This window comes from Carica papaya, chromosome 7, assembly GCF_054855325.1.
Source record: "Carica papaya isolate Zhongbai chromosome 7, ASM5485532v1, whole genome shotgun sequence".
Classification (NCBI taxonomy): Eukaryota; Viridiplantae; Streptophyta; class Magnoliopsida; order Brassicales; family Caricaceae; genus Carica; species Carica papaya.
In genome coordinates, this window is record NC_142315.1 from 24,545,011 (window position 1) to 24,567,686 (window position 22,676).

Consider the following 22,676-nt stretch of genomic DNA (forward strand, 5'->3'; position numbering starts at 1 on the left):
GTGTTTTTAAAAAGAAAATCAAAAACTATGGGTCAAAACGCAAGTTAAAAAATTGCGCCACGTCAGCAACCCTGTCAGCAGCCCGGTCAGCAGCCTCGGCCAACCACGACACGCCGCGTGGCAGAAACGCTGATGCGGGAGGCCACGCAGAACGGGGTCATGTGGGCGATCCGCGTACGCGCGATCGGACGGCTGAGATCTGTTCCCACGCGCACAGATGGCCCAGATCAAAAGCACGTGCGGACGGCCCAGATTGCATGCGTGCGGACGGTCCAGATTGAATCACGCACGGACGGTGCAGATCGCATCGCGATGGACGGTCCAGATTCATTTTTAATTTAATCGCGATCAGACGGTTTAGATTAAATCGCGATGGACGGCTCAGATAAAAAGTGAAAAGTTATAAATAATATCATCTACACCCAAACCCAAACCCTAGCTGCCAAAGCCCTCACCGGAGAAGACAGCTCAGCCACCGGAGAAACCGACCGTCGCCACTCGCCGCCGCACCGGAGCACTTTCTGGCTGCCAAACGAGGTAAACAATTTTTCTTTGGCTCGGATTTCGATTCTAAACCCACCTGTGGCCAAATCGGAGCCAAACCACCGGTAAATTGGCTAGAAAACACCGCCAAAGCCCAGCGGCGCTACCGCAGGTTTTCTCGATTTTTGCCTCCCGTAAGGCCCTTCCCAATTTCTGTTCGATGTAATTTTTCCACCGCTGTAACCACCGTCCTTTCCTCTACAGGTTGACTGGAGTAAAAAACTAAACAGTGACTCAAACCGGAGGAGCTGCCGCACCCGAGAGCTCCGCCGCCAGTAAGTCTCAGGTTCTGTAATTTTTTTGGCCCACTGGGGGCCCTACATGTGTTTTATCACAGGAACCAATGCACGTTTGGCCGAATTCAGCCGAAAACGACCGAAAAATAGCCAACCCGAGGCGGATCGCAGCTGCAAGCAGCGGTATCATCGCTGGAGCACGGCGGAGCTGCCTTGGCCAAATAGGCTCTGGGTCTAATTTTGAGTTATTTGGGGATACGTGTAGGTACCGGAAGTGTGTTTCAGTTTCTGAAAAAAAATTCAGGGAATCTAGGGACAGCCCGTAGGCGCAGTGGAAAAAACCAGTCTTAGACTCCGAATCAAGTAAGGATCTCTCACCCTATTTCTTATCACGGTATTAAAGTCTAATAAATGATAAAACAGTATTTTATGAATTCATAGATATGTTTAATTAATTAAGGTTGCTAATGGAGCCAGAATCTGATATATTTTTCGGTCAGTTCCTGTTTGATTTATTTTATAGTCTAAATGCAGTATAGTATCTGATTTGTTTATTCTGTGGCTTCGTATACATGATTCACTGTTTAATTTATTATGGTTTGATTATTGTGAACCCGATATTATGTTTGCCTTTTTTGGTGTTCGTTACTGGTTTACGTATTCATGTTTGATTGGATAATTGAGACTAAGAACAAATAGGAATGGGATTGGGTTGATAAATGGATAGGTTAACAGCCTCACTAGACATCTTGGGAGATGGTGGACGGACCGGGTCCATAAGGGACCCTACCGGGAACGTTGTCTCTCATACCGGACGGGGTCTGGAGACTTTAAATATTTTGGTGCTCATACCGGACGAGGTATGAAGATGGCCTGCTTCACCCTCATACCGAATGAGGTATTGAAGTTTATTGTTTTGGCACCCATACCGGACGGGGTATGAGGACGGTCCTGGAATTAAGTTGTTAAAATAAATGGTTCATGTGTGGCAGGAACCCCTATGGATCCCCATGGATGCTGGTAAGTTGATAAAAGAGAAAATTTGTTGCCTGATTATTGAAATATAAAAGCATGACGTGTGTTATGTTACAGAATGCGAATGATTTCTTGATATTATAATGTTATTGTTTTCATAAGTTGTTTTCATGAATCTTACCGAGGTAAGTGGACAGTAAAGAGTTTTATTATTGATAAATGAATTTGTTATAAATTATGCTCCATTAGTCGTTTTTGTTTTCTACCAACCTTTAATTCTGTGACTGTGAGATAGTGTGATATCTTTATTGGGCTAGTGTAACTCATTCCTTACTTAACCATTTCAGATCAGGAAGACGGCGAGTAGATGTCTAAAGACTTTATAGTTTTCCTTATAGTATTCATTTTTAGTATTTACTTTAATTAGCTTATTCTTTCATACGTTTAATACGTTCTGGTTATTGTGTAAGGGATGTTAGCCAGAATCTATTTTATTTCGCTTCCGCACTTAGAAATTTTATATACATTTCCTTTAAATTTTCGGAGCCGTTACAATATATATTTATATATCTCTATATTTAACAATATATTTTCTTTTTAATTTTGTCTCATTTTATTTTTCACTTATTACTATATATGATAAAATATAGGTAAAATAAAAAATTTACTCAAATATACAGCCATACCATCCTGTCAATGCAAATAAAAATAACTGCTACTATCATACATTAATAAACTATTATTCAAATATGACTAAATTTGAACATTAATGAATCTTACATATTCCCAACCGTACTCAATACTAATGAAATCTCATACAAATCATCCAATTAAGACATAAATAGACTAATCTAAACTCAATAATTCAACGCAATCTTTTAGTCTGAACCAAAATATAAATATCTCGAACTTTATGTCATTTTTTTTAGTATTTAACGGTTAATGGCGGTACTGGAAATTCTTTTTATTCTATTTTTTTACGAGTGTACTCTCACCTAATTATTTAATTCTATTTTTTTTCTGAGAATTATGTGTATTTTTCCTTTTCTGGCTCAGAAATTAATATCATAAATTACTATAAATTTTGAGAAATATACTTCTTACTTATTCATAACTTTGTGACCAAAAATTTAAAGTATAAATTTTCAATATAAGTAGTAGAAAAAATTTTCTGAATGATCCGAATTTTATTTCAAATTAAATAAATTTTCTAAATTATATTTATAGTTTAGATAAAACATTCTCCTAGCACCAGCTACCGCTAAATATTTTTAGTCATAAGAAGATATTTAACCGTCTAGAATTGAACCAAAAACTAAATCCCTTTAATTTTGGTTCGGGTCGAGACAAATTAATATCTTTTTATTTAATTAAATCATGGTCGAAAAAGACCTAAATTTTATTATTAAAAATTAATTTTTTTTAATATTCTTTCAATCTTTTTAAGTTGATTTTTTTTTATGATATAGTCTACTCCATTCTAATAAGAACTAAATTGAAAACTGAATCAAAATTTTCAATCCTTTTATTCATGAATCGACGATTGAACTGGTTAAAGTTTTGATCCAATCCAGTTCAGACTAAACAGTTTAGTCTAGTTTCCTTATCCAAACTATAGTATCTAAATATTAAAGTTAGTACTTGAATTCCTTCTTTTCTATTGAATTCCGACTTTCAATAAGAATTATATATATATATTCGATTCAAGATATTAATATCATAAATTAATGTTAAATTTTAGAGAAACATACTTGTTACTTGTTCCATAATTTTGTGGCTTAAAATGCAAAACTTTGTTAAAGTTCAAATGTTCAATACAAATAATTAAAAGAATTTTCTGAACAATTAGAATTCAATTTTCCTAAAGACGATCATTATTATTAGTAAATTTATTTTAAGTTATAAATTATATTTATAATTTAGATAGAAAGTTTTATCACTAAGTGCTAAGGACTTTGCAATTTGCAAGTCACAGGTATAGATATTATAAATTAATGGGCCAATGCCCTTCGAGGAACTGCATCTGAACATATAAAAATGTCATAGATTGAGAAATGAAGATTCATGCTTAAAAGGAATGTGCATAATACTGCATACATCAATTTTATTGAATGCCCAACAAGAATTTTCTTTTTGTGGACTTACCATATATATATAATTTACTTTGTCCTATAAATGTATAGAACATTATAGTTTTTCTGGCATTGTAATCCTAGTTCTTCTTTTGAAATCAATATCCTTTCATTCTCATAATGTTCTCAATCACTGAAGAACAACTCTTCACTTTTTCATTTTGTAGATCGCGAGATATTTTGCTGATTGGTGTTCAATTTCAAGAGAGATCCCATTGAATCCTTACTGGTTATGGCCATATGATTATGGTTGGAAGAGTTGGGCTTCCGTGATATCTGTAGCAGCCCCGGAAATTTAAAATGGAATTTATATTCAAAAATATCAAATGCGGAAGCGAGGTCAAAATTTGAATAACATCCTTTACACTGAAACCGAAACGTGCTCACAAAATATAAAAGATTAAACTACCTAAAGGAGAAACTTGAAAGTAAAAACTACGAATGTGACTATGGAGTCTTTAGGCGCCCCCTTCGTCGTCCTCCTGCGGAATCGGCTCGGGAACGATGTCCTCTTGATCTGAAATGATTAAATAAGGAATGAGCTACACTAGCCCAGTAAAGACATCACGATATCTCACCGTCACGGAGGTAAAGGTGGGTAGAAAACACAAAAAGACCAATGGAGCATAATTTACAACAAATCCTTTTTATCGATAAATAAACCTTTACCATTTACTTACCTCGTTGAAATTCATAAAACAATATACGAAAGCAATAACATCATCATCATCATGGAAACATATATATGAACTGTATAACATAATACCTATCACACTTTTCGTAATTCAATCGTTACACAACATATTCTCCTAATTCACCAGCCCACTAGTATCCATGGGGATCCATAGGGGTCCCGCTACCCGTTAATCCTTAACACTTAAAATCAAATTCCAGGGCCGTCCCCATACCCCGTCCGGTATGGGCGCCAAACCATAGACCTCATTACCCCGTCCGGTATGAGGGTGAAACGGGCCGTCCCATACCCCGTCCGGTATGGGTGCCAAAACACATAAGATCTCCATACCCCGTCCGGTATGGGAGACCACAATCCCGGTAGGGTTCCCTACGGACCCGGTCCGTCCACCATCTCCCAGGATATCTAGTCAGGCTGACCACATTATACCATTATCCATTTACATAATTGTTCATTCTCTTTTTCCTCAGTCAGCATCATTAATCCACATACAAGCAAGCAAACAGTAATTTATGCTAAACAGACAACATACAGCATCAATATCCCAGTCATTTAATCCATAATCAATAAAACAGTAAAACATGCACACGAAACTATAAAATGAAAACATCGAACCTCATGCTACATTTAAAACTGTAAAACAGGCCAAATAACAGTTAACCGACAAATACACTAGACTTGGGCTCCATTAGCGACCTTAAGCAATTTCACACATTCGTTGATTCATGAAATACCGTTTTATCATTTATTGAACTTTAAAACCGTGATAGGAAATAAGGTGAGGGGTCCTTACTCGTTTCGGGGTCCGAACACGGCTTCACAGTGCGCTTGCAGGCTGTCCCTAATTTTCCCTGAATTTTTCTCGGGGAACTGAAACGCACTACTGGTACCTGCACGTGTTCCAAAAAAATCCCAAATTAGGCCCAGGGCCCCTTTCGGCCCTAATCGCAACTCCGGCACGGCGGCTCTGCCGTGCTCCGGCGACGGCGCTGCCGCTGGCGGGGGCGATTCGCCTCGGGTTGGCTGTTTTCGGCTGTTTCCGGCCGAATTCGGCCACACTCGCATCGGTCCCTGCGAGAAAACAACCCTAGGGCCCTCAGGGGGCCAAAAAATCACAGAAAAACGGAGCTTACCAGCGGCGGCGCTCTCGGGTGCGGCGGTTCTCCGGCGAGGTTCGTGTTTTGGTGATTCGGCTTCTGTCAACCTGTAGAGAAAAGAGTGGTGATCACGGTGATATAAAAATTGCATCAAACGGAGGCCGGGAAGGGCCTCATCGGAGGCAAAAACCGAGAAGGGCGCGGCGGCGCTGCTGGGCTTCGGCCGTGCATTCCGGTCGTTTGGCTGGCATTTTGGCTCTGATTTGGCCACAGGAGGAATCAGCGTGGAAAAATGCGTCGGGGGTACGAAATTTACCTCGATTGGCGGTCGGAAGTTCCTCCGGTGCGGCGGCGGGTGGCGGCGGCCGGCTTCTGGTTCGTCTTCTCCGGTGAGCGGCAGGCGGCTAGGGTTTGTGGTCTGGTGTGGGGGTTCTATTTATAACCCCTTGCCTTTTGATCTCAGCCGTCCATTTTGTTTTAATCTGGGCCGTCCGTTTTTGATTGAATCTGGGCCGTCCGTGCGTTTAAATCTGGACCGTCCGATCGCACGCTTGATCTGGGCCGTCCGATCGCGCCCACGCGGATCGCCAACGTGGCCCTTTTTGGAACGACGTGGTTTTGCCACGTGGCAGGTCCCGGTTGGCCGGGACTGCTGACCGGGCCTGCTGACGTGGCTGCCGACGTGGCTTTTTTTTTTTTTTTTCTCGGTCCGGGCGCTACAATATCACTTTAAGATTGATGAACCAACAAGATTTTGTGCTGAAAGTTGTCGCCGATGAAGCTGCTTTTTTCTCCAGTGCATGGAACAACCTTCTCCTCCTTCACCAGATTTCTTTGGCGTAATGACACTTACTACTCTACTTGTGGGAAAAGAGGTTTCTTACGATATAATCTTTCAAAATAAATATACAGCCATTAATGGTATAAAGAGTGTTCTGAATTCCATATGTACTTCGATCTTCCCCGATATCATGTAAAAAGTGTTGGGAAATCAATGTGTTGTAAATCCAAATCACCCTCTTGTTATTCCTGGTTTTCCTCATCCAATTTTTGGTGTAGTTAAAATCTGGCCAAGGGAGACGGATAATAGCCTACCTGATTATGAAATGTTGATTGAATTGAATATGCAAATAACGTTATGAAAGACAATTGTCATTTCTGAATTTTGTCCAAGAGTTTTTAGTGCCGATAGATAAAATGATGATGATCATTACTAATGCCCATGGTGATTGTGTGGAAGTTATCAAGATGCAGCAAAAGTATGATAGACTTAAAAAAAAGCCTTTGTTTCCAAGTCATTTCTCCAGTCTTACACGGCAATTGATCGGATTTTTGATGGTCAGTGCATTCTAAAATTTAACTGAATTGCATGAACATTTGGGCTTGCAAATTCAAGAGAAGGGTATAATTGAAAGACATCATTATCTCCATCAATCACTATTATATGATAATGCTTTGTTCGACTCCTTATTTTAATTTTCAATATCTGTTTATCATTGCCAAGCAATCTTAATTCGCTGTGATTTTCTTCCTATCAATCAGTGCAGCAATGTTAGATCACAAAGGTTAAGATGTTTGTTCCAACGGGCATAGCCAGTTTGCTAATGACATCTTTATTTACCAAAAGCTCGAGGGGAAAAACCTCAAGTTTTCTCTAGCAAAAGATGGTATTTTTAGTTAAAGAAAGTTTTAATATACTAGATTCATTGTTACCTACCAAATGCATTTTCTAGCTACTCGGATTTGGATACTTACTACGAACCGGTTCTCCTCTCCCTAGCTGTCATTAAAGATTCCAAATATGTACGTATTATAATTAACATAAAGGGTTAAGAAAGCATATGATATAGACATATAAATAGGGACTAAATTAATAATTCTTTTTTTAACATTAGTTATGCATATTATTGTGAAGTTTTCAATCCAAATACTACTAACTCATTGATTTTGAATCCAGGCTACTGGATTTCAAAAGTTTAAATTTAAATTATTTATGACATATGATTGAATGTCTATATAGTACTTAATAATTTTATATTTTTCTAATATTAAAATTCATATTGTTCATTTATTTTTTATTAATTAATATCTTTTTATTTGAATTAAAAAAAAAAATTGTGATTGTCCCATTTTTTCCTTTTCTTCCTCTCGCCCTATCTCATTCTAAATTTAGTTTTAGATTATAATAATAAATTGAACTATTTTTTATTAATTTAAGTTTTATACAATTCATTGTTAAATTAAATATTTTACAAGGTATGCAAAAATCAAAACTTTGAAATATAACGTCTATAAAAATTAATTTCATATGTCTTCAAAATAAGAGATGGAGGACTAACAAGAAAATTATATTCTCTAGACAGATGAAAATATATTAAAGCAGCTAGAAAAACATATATACCAATACCATATATTAAAAATATGTAGTACATTTTCGCTTCTTAATATAAGTTTATATAAAAAGACTACATATATATACTTTTTCTGTTCGATATAATATAAATATGCACGACAATTTTTTCGAATATCCTAATATATGAGGAGTTTTTTCTTGAATATAAAAAAAAAATATTAACAGAAAACAAGTTCGAACGAGACAAAAAGTGAAGGAGCCAAAAATTTCAATAAAATCACTTTAATCATCTGACTTTTTGGGTAGAATCTTTACCTTTAGTTTAGAAATAAAAAATGTTGAATGGACTTTGTCCTCTTATTAATCTTTTACATAATTGTTTACAAAAACAAAGCTACTTAGCAAAGAAGACAAAATGTTTAATATCTGAATTGTAAAACTAGATTCTGAATTTCATTTGCCTTATCATCTAAAACTCCTTTAAAGAAATAACTTCGTAAATGTGTAATATACATACATATATATATATGTATAATATACAATTAAAAACTGTTTTATAATGTAACATAAGTTCTGAATCATGTTATTGCTTCTATTCCTCTATACTTTACTTGGCCAAGACTCTTTAAGCTGTGTCTTAGAAACTACCTTCTTCTCCTACACCTCATTCTACCTTGACACTTGCAGCAAAGGAAGCCTGCTTTGCCTGAATTCGGCTTCCGCAGCCAACAGCTTCGTAAACCTCACCCTGAATCCTGAACTAGGAAATTCAAGCTCACCTACAACTCTGCCAATAAATAAAGTTGGCCGAGTTCTATACCCTCATCCTGTGATTGCTTGGCACACGCTTATCTTGACTACCTTTACTGTCAGGATTTCTGTCCTTCCAAATTCTAGCACTCTTGGAGATGGAACAACATTTATAATCAGCCCAGATAATAGTCCTTCGCCTTCAGAAAGATATGGCTCTTCACTAGGAATTTTAGATCAGTCAGCGCCAGGTGACTAATCTATCCATACTATTATATCTTAATTTTGGTCTGTCTAAAAAGTGTTAAAATGTGGCAGATTCAAAATAATGAAAATCTTTAATTATGTCCAAATTTCAGGTGGCCACCAAGTAGTGGTAGAGCTGGACACTTTCAAGAACGAGTTTGATCCAGACGTAAACCATATCGAATCAACATAAGAAGTATGCAATCAGTAGTAGCAAAGAGTCTGAATAGCACTGGAATTGACCTGAAAAGTGGAAGAGACATCTAGGTAAAGATTGATTATAATGGCTGGACAAAGATGCTCCAGGTTTCCATAGCATACTCCGGTAACCCACTTACGAGCTTCCTTAAGAAATCAATAGCCCTCAAAGATCTTGTTCTGAACTCCGTTTACTTAGGCTTCACAGCTGCTACAGGGTTGTATTCAGAAAGGCATCAACTCCTGAATTGGATGTTCCAGTTGACACCATTGCCATCTCCAAAGGAAGGAACTCGCAGACATGATAAGATAAAATTTAGTGTGAAAATTTTCTTTGCTTTCATTACCGAATTGGTAATCCTGGCAGTGATTATTTTTTTATGGACGAAGGGAATTTTGAGGAGGGGAAAAGAGGAGACTCATCAGAAAACAGATATAGAAAGCAGGTCAAGAAGTGTTGCAAATGTGCCTAAAATGTTCACCTACAAGCAACTCACGAAGGCCACTAGCAACTTTCACAATGAAAACCTATTAGGTTCGGGTGGATTTGCGAGTGTTTATAAAGGCAACTTATTGTTTAATCCTCCTACAATTGTAGCTGTCAAAAAGATCTCAGCAACCTCAAAACAAAGTTCGTGTTAATGAATAAGTAATAGATTCAACTTTTATATCAGTTTAAACTTTTAGAATAATTATTGAACACAAACAATTACATAACATACTATTAGAATTAGAGATTTAGCATTTGAATATAATTTTACATACAAGGTGAGAAAGATTACTTTGCAGAAATATGCACAATAGGGCGTTAAGGCACAAAAATATAGTTCAACTCTCCTCTTGGTCTATGATTACATGCCCAACAGCAGCCTTAATTGATACATAGGCAAGAACGATTTTGTTAGGCCCTGAACAGGAATATAATTAATTATATAAATTAAAATAATCTCAAATTAATTCGTAGAAATTAATAATAATAATCTCAAATTAAATTGATGCACAACTAAAAAAATATAATAAATAGATAATAATCGTAAAATTAAATATACACAGAATTTAATTAAAAAAATCCTTAAATGTGAAAGAAAAAATTACGGATAAAATTCTGAATTAAATCCACTATCAACGAAAATAAATACAAGATAATCTAGTAAGAATTAAATTTAGAATAAAAATTTAGAATAAAAAGAAACAACTTTTTTTTTTTGTGTAGAACTTAAAAAAAAAGATAAACAAAAATCAAATTTAAATTTTTTTGAAAAAGGATGAAATTACTGATGTCAGTAATGATTCACTATGGAGAGAGAATGACAACCATTTTCTTCTTTTCTTTTCTTTTGGCCGCCACTCTATCACTCTACACATATATATATATATATATATATATAATATATATATACCCCTTCCTTTCTCTTTTCTCTTCCTTCTCTCTTCTTTTTCTTCTCTCTCTTTTTCTTCCGTACAACCATCCTTTTTCTGAATTTTTTCTTCTCCTTCGCTTGATCTGTTTTTCCAGCTCTACTCATCTCCTTTTATAAGCAAGAGTAGTAGTTTAAATCAATTTCTCCACTAGAAAGATTTTCGAAAATCTGAAATTTTATCTCTTCTTTATTTTTGAATTTTTTTTCTTTTGTTTTCTTTTTTTTTTAATGGGCTCCTTAATAATCTTCTCCTTCAACCCATGGGAGGTATCCACTCATTTATTACTCAATTTTCACTAAATCTCCCTGTTTTGGTGCAGAATTGATGTTTGTCACGAATTTTAGTAACCAAGTTAACCAGATCAGTCTAAATCTTTTTTAAAGAACTTATCTTCTGCTTCATTGCATTTATTAACTGATTTTGCACTTCTTGAAAGCGCTCTGGCTTTCCCTTTTCAATAACTGTAATATACTCAGAACTTAGATATCTGGTAGATAAATGATATGTTCTGCTTGACCTTCTAATAAAAGATTCTTTAACAATCTAATATGGAGGGGATTATTTTCCCTACTCAGCATCATCATTTACATCTATTTGTGCTGACACATAATCACTTCCATCTCTTTCATTATTGACATTTCTGATTGTAGGAGGAATCAATGCAGGAAAATAAATCTCCTAACTTGTAGTCTTCTCAGATATCTCAAAATTTAGTAGGGTCTTGTGTTCATCAAAGATTACATCTCTCGACCTAATGACTTTCTTCTTCACTGGATCCCATAACATGTACTCAAACTTTGTATCTCCATAACCCGGAAGAATGCATGGAATAATCTTGTCATCTAGTTTCTATCTCTACTCCTTAAATACATGCACAAATGTCTTGCATGTCCCGAGGTCAGTCAGGTCTTAGCCTGAAAGATAGAGGGTTAGGAAAAAGTGAGAGTAGCTAACATAATTCTCATACCATACTTTATCAGGAATATCAAAGTTCAAAGTAGCTGATAGAGAGAGATTCATTATGTAGCAGGTGGTGTAAAATACTTCACCCCAAAATAACTTGGGTAGATTACCTATTTTTAGCAAGTATCTGACATTCTCTAGGATAGTTCTATATCTTCTTTTAGCAACACCATTGTGCTGAGGAGTACCTGAAAAAATCTTTTTATGTTTGATTTTATACTGTAAACAGTAATTCTCAAATTCTTTTGAAGTATATTCGCCACCATTGTCACTGCAAGGACAATTTAAAAGTGTTTCTTTTTCTTTTTCTACCATAGTATGGAACTGCTTGAAACACTGTAGAACTTGATCTTTTTTCTTCAAAACAAACATTTAAACTTGTCGTGAAGCATCATCAATAAATGTAATAAATATCTATTACTACCTAATGATTCCACATCAATGAGATCACATACATCAGAATAGACTAACTCAAGTATATTTATTTTTCTTTCAGAAGAATTATTAAAAGAAATTCTATATTGCTTACCATATAAACAATCATCACAAGAATTTAAACTCGTACCTTTATAAAAAAAAATGAGAGACTTCTTTGCTAGAATCTGCAATCATTTCTCGCTTATATGAGCCAACCTCCTACACCACAAGTCTCGCAAAACATCTTCTTCTGCTATATTTAGAGTATCTCTAACTATTTTTACTTGAGTCTTGTACAGCGTGTGACATAATCTACCCATTGCAACCACAATTGAACATTTAATAAGTTTCTATTTTCTACTACCAAATGAGTTGTAAAAACCATCAAGATCTAGAGCACGTGTAAAAATCAGATTTAAGCGTAAATCAGGTACATGCCACGTAATTTTTAGAGTCAATGTGCAACTAATATCTGTCTGCCAAAGTTTCCTGCTTTATACATAGTAAAGGCATCCCTCCTAAGTGTAGCATTGTAGGATGCTCCTGAATTAACAACTCACTCAGTATCAAGATCAATAACATGATCATGATTCTCAATAAAAGAAATTACAACCAGTTCTTCATTATCAGTTATAACTGCTGTGGTATTCTGATCATCTATCTTTTTCTGATTATTCTGTTTCTTTTTCCAAATTTTACAGTTTCGTTTCATATGTCATTCATTGTCACAATGATAACAATTGAATTTATCTTTATTATGTATTTTAGAATCTCTGCTTTTACTTCTACCCTTGCTCTCTGTGACAAGAGTCTTTGAGGTATCACTGCCCATATCATTCCTTCTGATTTCCTCATTATAGAGACTATTTTTTACCATGGATGAAGACAAAACACCGTCTGAAGTAGAGTTACTAAGAGACACCACCAAAGTTTTCCAATTATCTTGCAATGAACTCAAAAGTAATAATGCTTGCATTTCATCATCTAGAGTTAATTTCATAATATTCAATTGATTTATTAAATCTTGAAACTCACTTAAGTGTTCTGCTATTGACTGTCCATCTCGCAGCTTCAGATTCATCAACTTTCTATGATAACAAAAGTTTTATTTTGAGCATTTTTTCTCTTGTACATATTCTCTAGTTTCTTTCACAAGTCTTGTGCATTGACTTCTTTGCTTATATAGTGACAGATACTAATATTCACCCATTGTCGAATAATTCCAACAGCTTTTTTGTGCATTTTCTCCCAATCATCTTTTGATTTTCCATTTGGCTTGATAGTTCCTAATTTAATAGGATCATAAAGATTTCTACAATAAAGAAGATCTTTCATATTTGTCTTCCAAGTTGAATAATTTGAAGCCGTCAGTTTAATCATAGTACCTGCGTATTCGTCCATCTTAATTTGCATAATTAATTTTGGATCACAGATCAATCAAGTTCTGATACCACTTGTTGGGTCTCGAACAGAAATATAATTAATTGTGTAAATTAAGGTAATCTCAAATTAATCCGCAAGAACTAATAATAATAATCTCAAACCAAATTGATGCACAACCGAACAAAAATAATAAGCAGATAATAACTATAAAATTAAATAGACACAAAATTTTACGTGAAAAATCCTTTAGTGTGAAGGAAAAAATCATGAATCAAGCTCCAAATCAAATCCACTGTCAAGAGAAATAGTACAAGATAATCCACCGAGAATTAAATCTAAAAAAAAAATAACTTCTTTTCTTTATGCATAACTTGAGGAGAAAGGTAAACAAAAATCAAATTTAAACTTTAATTAAAAAGGACAAAATTACTGATGTCAGCGATGATGTCACTGAAGAGAGAGAATGACAACCATTTTCTTCTTTTCCTTTTCTCTTGGTCACCACTCTACCAATCTACCATATATATATATATATGTACCACTTCCTTTCTCTTTTCTCTTCCTTCTCTCTTAGTTTTTTTTTTTCTCTCTTTTTCTTCCTCACAACCAATCTTTTTTATGAATTTTTTCTTCTCTTTCGCTTGATCCGTTTTTCCAGCTCTACTTCTCTACTTTTATAAGCAAGAATAGTAGTTTAAACTAATTTTTCACTTGGAGAGATTTCCAAAAATCTGAAATTTTATCTCTTCTTTATTCATATATATATTTTTCTTAATGGGCTGGATCCTAACAGATCTGGACTGGAAAATAAAGTACAAAATTTTAACAGGTTTAGCCTCAGCACCACTCTACCTCCATGTTGAATGTGGCAATCCTGTCGTCCACAGAGATATCAAACTTAATAATGTAATGCTAGACTACACATACAATGCTCATTTAGGCAATTTTAGGTTGGCCAGAATGCTACAAGATTATGCTTATGTCAGAACTGTGTTGGCTGATACTCCAGGCTACTTGGCACCAAAAGTGGCCTTCACCAGAAAAGCTACACCAGAGTCTGATATTTATAGTTTTGGAACGGTGGTGATTGAAGTTGTATCGGGAAGATGATCAAAAGGGATCAAGGAAGAGAATAGCTTGGTGGATTACATATGGAACTTATATGGTAAAAATGAATTGGTGAAGGGCGTGGATAGATTGCTAGAAGGTAAACTTGACGAGGAACAAGCAAGGAGGACATTGGGTGTTGGACTGGCTTGTTTGCATTCAGATTCAAATTGTCATCTGAAGATCAGAAAAGTTGTCCAGGTTTTCTTGAACCCAAATGAGCCTTTAATGGAGTTGTCATAATCAAGGCCTAATGTGGTTTAGTCGCCCATTTCTTCTTCTTCTTCTGCTTCAACCACCACTTGTTTTGGAGGATCTTTTTTGCACCCATCAGTTTCATCTGCTAGTCAGATTTCACTGCACTGTGATGATACAGAGTCCAATATAAAAGGATAAATATAAGCTTATCTGAATCGTTCATGAGCATGATTATAACTATGATTATAAATTTACTTTGAAGTTCACACATTTTTGTAAGGTTACTGATCAAATCAAAAGTATTGTTCATAAACATGATTCGAATTTAGCATTATTCTAGAACTCGATTCCAACTTAGCATTATTCAAAAACATGATTCAAACTTAGTTATTATTAACTTCAGGTAGAATAATGATGGAGCAATGGGAGTCTAGTTTATATCTATTGTTTGGAAGACAATATCAAATGTAAGATAATTTATGGATAAATAAAATAATGTAAAACGGTGTCGTATAACTTTATTTAAGAAGAATATGTTTATTTCTTGAAAGGCAATTATATTAACTGGTGGACTGCAAATACTATATAGTAGTTTAGTTTAGGGTGTTGATTATCTGGAATCAGATTGCTTAGATAAAAAATTTTTAGGCCTTATTATTTTGGACAAAAATAATAACCAATTAAACTGATTCGACTTAAATTTAACTAATATTTTAATTATTTTTTTAATTAAAAATAACTAATTAAATTAATAAAAGTTAAATATAAATAAATTCGTAAATCTTAATCATTTATTAAATATATTGTTAATAAATTTTATAAAATAAATAATAATAATATTCAACATCGATAATAGCAAGCTACATGTGACAAGTGGCAAACAACAGGCAATAGGTAATGGACAATGTGTGGTGGTTGGTAAAGAATGAGCATCGAGAAATGGCGAAGGGTAGCTAGTAGTGGCTGGCTAATGGAAGATGACGGCCAACTGGCAACGATCCATGAATGATTGGCTATAAAGGATGACCAACTGACGAAGGGCGATGTCTGACTGGTGGGGGACGATAGCCAATGTCTAGTTGATGGTAGAGGGTGGCAACCAGTAGTCAGTTGGTGACTAAGGGTGGTGGTTAACAGATGGTCGTGACAGCAATTGGACAAAGTGGAATGAATGAGAGTATCTAATTTTTTTATACTTAATCAATGATAATTTATGGACAAAAATATAAAGTTTAAACCATTTTTTTAAAAAGTCGTATTTTTAACTTAGATCTATCATAATCATATTTTAGTTTTGATTTTTATTAAAAATATTTTTACTACTATAAAATTAGTTACAAAGCATTTTCGAAATGTATAAACTACAGCCAACGACACCAAGAACTCTATGAATAATTATATAAAAAAATAAGATTTTGTTATATTTGCCAATAAATAATAATATACACAAAGATATTTATAGGTTTAGAACCAGATGAGATCAATAAAAAATTTTGTTCCTCATATTTCATATTAAATATCAAACTAAAATTTATTTGGCTCAAACTATATTAGTCTAGATTGAAGTAGATTAATTCTTTATTTTTATTTTTTTAAATATAATTATAATTTATTTAATTTATTTTTAATTTAATGAAAAAAATTGATAAACGATTTAATTAAAAATAATTTTGGAAAAAATGGGTGAAATTTTGGGTTATGGAGGTACTTTTGAAAGAAAAATCAGAAACTAAGGGTCAAAACATAATTTAAAAAAATTACGATACGTCAGATGCCCGGTCAGCAACCCTGACCAACCAAGACGAGCTAGGTGGTAGAGGTGCTGCGCGGGAGGCCATGCGGGGGGAGCCATGTGGGCGATCCACATCCGCGCGATCGAATGGCAAAGGTCCATTCCCGCGCGCATAGACGTCCCAGATTGAAATCGCGCACGGATGGCCCAGATTGAATCGCGCATGGACGGTCCAGATTTAATCACACACGGTCGGCCCAGATTGAATCACGATGAATGGCCTAGATTCACTCCCTATTTAATCGCGATCGGATGGTCTAAATCAAAAAGGATGGACAGCCCAGATCAAAAGCGGATGGGTATAAATAACCCCATCTGCACCCAAACCCTAACCCTAGCCGCCAGAACCCCTCGCAAGAGAAGACAACCAAGCCACCGGGGAGTCGACCGCCACCACCTGCCGCTGCACTAGAGCAGTTTCTGACCGCCAAATGAGGTAAAAATTTTACCATTTGCTTAGAATTTAATTTTAAACACACCCATGACCAAATCGGAGCAAAAGGACTGGCTGATTGGCCGAAAAATGCTGGCAAAGCTCGGCGGCGCCCTGCGGGGTATTTCAGAAAATGCCTCAGATGAGGCCCTTTTCGAATCCCGTTCGATGTGATTTTTCCACCTTTGTGATCACCGTTTCCTTCTCTACAGGTTGACCAGAGCAAAACGCCCAACCGCAACGTTAGTCGGAGGAGTCGCCGCACCGGAGAGCCCCGCCGTCGGTGAATTTCGATTTTCTTCATTTTTTTGGGCCAATCGAGGGCCATAAATGTGTTTTCTCGTAGGAACTGATGTAAATTTTGCTGAATTCAACCGAAAATGGCCAAAAACAGCCAACTCGAGGTGGATCGCCGCCGCAGATGACGGCACCGTCGCCGGAGCAAGGCAGAGCTGTCATGCTGAATTTTCAAAATTGACCGAGTAGGCCCTGGGACAATTTTTGGGTTTATTTGGGACATTTATAGGTACCATAAGCGCATTTCAATTCTCGAAAAAAATTCAAGAAATCCAGGGACCACTTGTAGGCACAGTAAACCATTTAGCTTTTCAGCGTCAAATCAAGTAAGGACCCCTCACCCTATTTCCTATCATAGATTTGAAGTTTGAATAAATAATAATACGGTATTTTGTACAAATTAAATAGATGTACATAATTAATTACGGATTGCTAATGGAGCCCGAACCGGATATTGTTCTCTGTTGATTTTTGTTGATTGATTTTACAGTCTAAAAGCATGATGGTTTCTGGTTTATCTTTTTTATGGTTTAAATGCATGTATTATTGCCTTACATGATTATTATTTGATTTTGTAATTTAAGATATGATTGCATTACCGGATGCATGTTTATTTCTTTATGTAATTATGTTTGATTTGCTAACGGAGACTAAGGGAAAATTGAAAATGGGTGTGATCTAATAAACATATAAGATGACAGCCTTACTAGATATCTTGAGAGATAGTGGACGGACTGGGTTCATAGAGAACCCTATTGTGAACGTTGTCTCATACCGGACAGGGTGTGGAGACTTGGTCATTTGGCACTCATACTGGATGGGGTATAGGGAGGACTGCTTCACTCTCATACCGGACGGGGTATTGAGGTTTAAATATCTTGACGCTTATACTGGACGGGGTATGGAGACAGCCCGTAATTAAGATTGTTAAGGAAAAGGATTGACGTGTAGCAAGGACACCCTATGGATCCCCATGGATACTAGTAGGCTGGTGAAACGAGAAATGGTTATAATTTAGTTTATGTTAATGAATGTGAATTTAGGATATATTCTGTGTTGCTGATCGTGCATGAAGTTATGATCTATATGATATTATTGTCTTTATAGGTTGTTTTAATAAGTTCCACAATGGTAAGTGAACTGTAAATGATTTTACGATTGATAAACGAATATGGTAAATTTAGTGCTCCATTAGTTGTTTTGATTTTCTATCAACCTTTACTTCTGTGCTGGTGTTATAGTGTGATATCCTTACTGGTCTAGTGTAGCTCTTCCCTTATCTAACCATTTCAGATCAAGAGGACCTGGTTCCATAGCCCGATCCACAGAAAGATTGCGAGTAGATACTAGATACTTTCTATTTTTCATATTTCTTTCAGAGGATTCATTCCGAAATATTTGTTTAGTACTTTTAAGTCAATTTGTAAGGGATGTAAACCTTAACCTTTTATTTCGCTTCCGCACTTAAATTATTATATATTTTTTTTTGGATTTCCGGGGTCGTTACAGTTAGTATCAGAGCCGCGTTCCTCAGACCCGTCCCTTACACAATGATACTTAGAGAAACATTAAACCAAGGAATTATCACTCAACCCTTCCTTGTGAAATGCAGGTATAAAGAGATGAGAAGAGGAAGACCCCTATTAAACTTAGTAGCCTTAGATGGTTCGCTTAGGGAAGATGTTGACCGGATATTTGAGATGCTGGAGAGACTCATTACTGCCCAACAGGGCCGAGAGAAGAGGAGGGAGCTACCTGACCCTCCCCTGTTGCCACATGTTGAGCCACCCCTGCAGCGAGAGGATCTCGAGCCACCCCAGTACGACTCTGCTCCTCCACAGTACCACCCGGCACCACCGCAGTATGATCCAATGCCCAGCCACAGTACCACCGGGCACTGCCACAGTACAATCTAGTACCCCCACCATATCGCAAGTACCATCATAGGGCCCTCCAATCTATCAGCCTGGCCCAGTCCCTCTTCCACAGGACCCAGTTCCTCCCACGATTGACTTAGGCTACATAGAGAGGTACAAGAAACTAAACCCATCTACTTTTACAAGGGGATCCTATTTTGAAGATGTCGATCACTGATTGGTAGAGACAGAGAAGTCTTTCAAGACCCTAGGGGTGACTTTTGAGCATAAGGTCACCCTTGCTACCTACATGCTAGTGGGAGAAGCAGACCGCTAGTGGGAACTCAAACAGACTACCCTGCCTATTCTAGTTACTTGGGAACAGTTCCTAGCAGCCTTTCATGCAGAGTACCTCCCAGAGCATCTCCGACATCTGAATGAGATGTAGTTTGTCCAGTTGGTCCAGGGGAACATGACTGTGTCAGAATATGCTTGTAAGTTCCTGGAGTTGGGCCGATACTCCCCTGAGACGGGACGAAGGCAGGAAGGCGAGGAGGTTCTAGTGGGGCCTCCGGCCAGAGATCAAGTAGCATTTGTTTGTGCTAGAGCTCAGGACTTATTCGGTCGTTCTGGCCAAGGCACAACTAGTGGAGAGGAGCTTCCACACCCTCTCTCAGCCAGTAGGGAACCTCAGACCCTCAGCTCCACCCCGTAGATCAGCACCCACTGCGCTTGTCCAGCAGAACAAGAGGCCCAAGCTGGTGATCCAGGCTCCCCCTCAGGCTTCAGTGGTAGGACGTGGTAAGATCTGTCAGCATTGCGGTAGGGATCATGGGGACTGACCCTACTACCGCATCAACAACACCTATCGCATATGTGGTAGTGCCCAATATTATGCGAGAGAGTGCTCAAGGAACCAGAATCAAGGCAGACCTCCTATCCAGGGCAGGGCTTACAATCTCACCCAGCAGGATGCTGAAGCCAACTCAGACGTGGTACAAGGTATGTACACTATTTGTAACTATCTTACTCATTTTTTGATTGACACTGGTGCATCACATTCATTTGTTTAACATATTTTTGCATCAAAATTTAATGTATTACCTGATTAACTTGATTCTATATCGTTTGTGTCTACTGCTGGGAGTATGACACTATTGGAAGAAGTTGTCTACAGGGCTTGTGTCGTAGAGATAGCAGATAAAAAATTGAGTGTGGACCTAATAGAATTAGACAATGAGATTTTGATGTAATTTTAGGAATGAATTGGCTAGCGGCGTATCACGCCACCATAGATTATTTTAGTAAGAAGGTTGTATTCAAATCTCCTAATGAGGAGCCATTTACAAATTAATAAAATTATTTAGTACTTATTCCTTGATGACAAATTTTCTTATTCGTCGAGTACTTTAACCCTATTGTTTTCTCTAACTAGGTAAACCCAAGAAAGAGAATTGTATTCAAGAGATTCCGATAGTCCGAGACTTTCCAGATGTATTTTCGGATGAACTATCTGGACTGCCAGTAGATAAGGAAGTTGGATTCACCATAGACCTATAGCCAGATACCCAGCCTATTTCAGTTATTCCTTACCGCATGAGTCGCGTTGAGATGGAGGAACTGAGAAAACAGATCACTGAATTACAGGACAGTAGTTTTATCAGACGTAGTGTGTCCCCTTGGGGTGCTGGAGTCACTTTTTCTAGAAAGGGAGATGGAACGTTGAGGCTATGTATTGATTACAGAGGATTGAACATAGTCACAATCAAGAACAAGAATCCATTTCCCATGGTTGATGACCTCTTGAATCAGTTGTAGGGTGCGCAGGTCTTCTCAAAAATAGACCTGCGTTCAGGTTATCATCAGGTGAAAATCAGGACAGAAGATATCCCCAAGACAGCTTTTCAAACCAGGTATGGACACTATGAGTTCTTGGTCATGCCATTTGGGCTAACCAACGTCCCAGCAATCTTCATGGATCCGATGAATAGGGTCTTCAGACAATATTTGGATCAATTTATTCAAAAAGTAGAGAGGAACATGCTCACCATCTAGCTCAAGTTTTGCAGGTTCTCAGAGGAAAGAAGTTGTATGCAAAGTTGAGTAAGTGTGGATTTTGACTTGAGCAGACCACATTCTTGGGACACATCATATCAAAGGATGGAGTATCAGTGAACCCTGAAAAGGTTGAAGCGGTGCTCGGCTGGAAGAAATTGACATCTGTTAAAGAGATCTGTAGCTTTCTGGGAATGGCGGGCTATTACCACAGGTTTGTTGAAGGATTTTCTAGTCTAGCTGCTCCCCTGACTCGGCTCATAAAGAAGAATATCAAGTTTGAGTGGAGTGAGAACTGTGAAAGAAGTTTTTCAGAATTAAAGAAGCAGCTGACTATTGCACCTGTGCTGGCTTTACCGAGTGGATCGGGGGGATATACAGTTTATAGTGATGCCTCCTATCTAGACCTGGGTTGTGTTTTAATGCAGCATGGAAATGTCATAGCCTATAGGTCCAGACAGTTAAAGAGTCATGAGAAAAACTATCCCACCCATAACTTAGAGCTTGCCGCAATCATACGCACCTTGAAGACCTGATGCCATTATTTATATGGAGAGACATTTCAGATCTATATCGATCACAAGAGTTTGAAACACATATTCACTCAAAAGGATCTCAACATGTGTCAGAGAATGTGGATAGAACTTCTTAAGGACTATGATTATGACATCTTGTATCATCCGGGAAAGGGCAACGTGGTAGTCGATGCATTTAGTAGAAAAAGTATTGGTACATTAGCCCATTTGATGGTTTCAGAATGCAGGCAGATTGGGGCCACACAACAGGTTCGAGTTCAGGACTTGAGGAGAGTCACGTGTTTGGGTCATCTAACCGTTTAGCCTAAGTTAATCCAGAGAATAAGAGAAGCTTAGTTCGCTGATTCCGCCCTAGCAGCCCTCAAGAAAGATGCAGAACAGGGAATTAGCTCAGAATTTTGAGTTTTCGCCGATGGGTTGCTCAGGTTCCAGGACAGGGTGTGTGTTCCAAATGACAGTGAATTAACAAAAGACATTATGACAGAGGCCCATAGCTCAAAGTTTGCCATGCATCCCGAAAGCACTAAAATGTATCAAAGTATGCGACCCCGATTTTGGTGGAATGAGATGAAAAGAGATATAGCTGACTTTGTGTCTAAATGTTTGGTATGTCAGCAGGAATGTGTTTCATGTGTTCATGTCACACAAGTACAACCTAGACCCCTCTCATGTCTTGGCCCATGAGCCTCTTCCACTCCAAGAGGATCTATCCTACGAGGAAGTACCTGTTGGTATTGTGGATCGAAAGAACAGATTACTCCGCAACCGAAAAATTTTCTTGGTAAAGGTCATATGACAAAACCATACACCGAGGGAGGCTACATGGGAGCTAGAATAAGACTTTAGAGCTCAGTATCTCCAACTGTTCGATTGAGAGTGAGAGACAATTTTGAGGGACCACAAATTTCTTTTAAGGGGAGGAGAGTTGTAACACCCAACATTTATTCTTTATTTTTATTTTTTTAAAATATAATTATTATTTATTTAATTTAT

At 37.0% G+C, this 22,676-nt stretch overlaps 1 pseudogene; it reads left to right on the plus strand.

Annotated features, from left to right (window-relative positions):
• The first annotated feature begins 2,696 nt into the window (after positions 1-2,696).
• On the plus strand, positions 2,697-14,759 carry LOC110806520 (L-type lectin-domain containing receptor kinase IX.2-like; annotated as a pseudogene).
• Positions 14,760-22,676: the final 7,917 nt, after the last annotated feature.